Below are 2,209 nucleotides of genomic sequence, written 5' to 3'. Positions count from 1 at the left end.
ACAAGAGAAGAGAGCCAAACCCAAACCTGCTGTTTGGAGGCAACCAAATGGAAGGAAGAAATCCAAGAGAGCCATTCAGAGCTTAACAGAGACATAGACCAGGTGGTGTTACAATAAAAATCATTTTCTTCTTAGTCATAAGTTTATAATTAAAAGTAGCCCAGTCAGGGGGCGCCTGGGTGGCTGAGTCGTTAAGCATCTGCCTTCGGCTCAGGTCATGATCCCAGGGTCCTGGGATCGAGCGCGGCATTGGGCTCCCTGCTCCGGGAAGCCTGCTTCTCCCTCTCCCACTCCCCCTGCTTGTGTTCCCTCTCTCGCTGTGTCTGTCAAATAAATAAAATCTTAAATAAATCAATAAAAGCAGACTAGTCAGCCAATCTCCTCCTCGGAATCACTGGGAAGGGACAGAGCTAGCACTCCCTAGTCCCCATCCTGTACACACGTACACACACACCAGTTCCAACCGAGGTCTCGCCAAATGCCTTCCCTGGCTTCCTGTGTACCTCACGTCCTTCCTCTCTCCAGCGGTCCCTTCACCACTTACCACCGGCCCCTGCCACGACTCCAGCTATGGGTCATGAGCACGCTGTGGAGGCGCACACACAAGCGGTGTATTTCCAGTGTTGGCTTTACGCAATCATAAAGCGAAGTTAATCCAATTGTATAAAGCAGGTTCAGGACTCCAAACTCCAGGACATTTCACCATGGGATGAAACTTGGCTTCTTACACAGCACACAGAGCAGGACAGACGACAAACCACACGACAAACAAGATAACAGAAGGGTGTAGGAAGTGAACGAACCAAACGGGAAGTCGGCCTGCGCACGCGCAGCTGAGATACGGTCTTGGTCAGGCCCGGGTCAGCTCTCGGCGCTGACTGCTGCTTCTGACGCTCAAGCAGTGAAGGATCTCTGTTCCGTTTGGAGAGCCATCAGGCAGAGCCTTCCATGGCAGCTGCCTTTTGTAGGTGCTCAGACTTTGAGAGGTCATGTCTGAAGAGTCTGACAGTTTGCTGCAAAAATCCTCCCCTTTTTAAAGGGATTTAATCAGGGGCGCCTGGGTGGCTCAGTCGGTTGAGCATCTGCCTTTGGCTCAGGTCAGGACCTTGGGGTCCTGGGACGGAGCCCTGCATTGGGCTCCCTGCTCAGCGGAGAGCCTCCTTCTCCCTCTCCCCCTGCTTGTGCGCGGCTCTCTCTCTGATAAATAAATAAAATCTTTAAAGGGGTTAATTGGTCTTGGGCCCCCACAGCCCTCCATTGGTTCTGCTCCTTATCAGCTGATGCTGCAGTACTTTTAACTACTTGTGTCATTGGTTGACACGGCCTCCTGCTTGACTTGAGAGACTCCGTTTTAGTTCTCTACACTGTGCAAACCTGAACAAATGGGTTATGAAAACCCAGCACAGATGCACCTGGGTGGCTCACTGGTTAGGCATTTGACTCTTGATTTCGGCTGAGGCCATGATCTCGGGCTGTGTGGGCTCTGCGCTCAGCACAGTCTGCTGGTCCTTCTCCCTCCGCTCCTCCCTCCTCCCCCTCCCCCGCTCGCACCACACTCCCTCTCTCAAATAAATAAATAAAATCTTTAAAAAACCACAAATGGTTCAAAAGAACTCAACAGTCGGGAACGAAGGAGGGACGGGGAACTTACCGGGAGCAAACTCCTAAGGCCCGCTACTTCTAATTCGTTTCTCTACTTCACCAAATGCGCTTAGGGCAGTCCATGCCAGCTCCGGGCAAGGGAGAAAGGAAATCCTCCGAACGAAACAGGTTTTGGCAGCTGTCCTCCCCGACCTCGTCCTCCTGGCTGGGATCGAGCAGCCCAGAGTAGCTGACCCCGATCTATCACCGCCAGCGCTCGGGAGGCAGAGAGTGAGCCCTGGCGCGCAGCTGAGGCCAACTGCTCCATCCGGCGAATCCCGAGGAGGCTGGACAAATTGAAGGCGTGCTCCCACGTGGCTCAGCAAAATTAGAGCCAGGCCCATCGATGGCACTTCACAACCAAACAGGCTTCGGTCTTTATAATTCCCATTGCCATCTCTCAAAAGCCGGTGACGTTGTATAAGCCAGCACATCGCCTCCCACCTGCGTCCTAGCTCAGTTCACAAGCGAGGGTCTTAGGGGTGGTGCCACAGCGTTCCGGAGATCCTCAGCACCCCACATACGGTCCTTGTTCACCATCTAGTCAGTGAGCGATCCAATCAAGAGT

Source organism: Mirounga angustirostris, unplaced genomic scaffold (genome assembly GCF_029215605.1).
Source record: "Mirounga angustirostris isolate CCGP_5_RB_7025 unplaced genomic scaffold, mMirAng1.0.hap1 SCAF_3, whole genome shotgun sequence".
In the NCBI taxonomy this organism is placed as follows: domain Eukaryota; kingdom Metazoa; phylum Chordata; class Mammalia; order Carnivora; family Phocidae; genus Mirounga; species Mirounga angustirostris.
The sequence above is the reverse complement of the archived record's forward strand: the minus strand, read 5'-3'. Positions refer to the sequence as shown.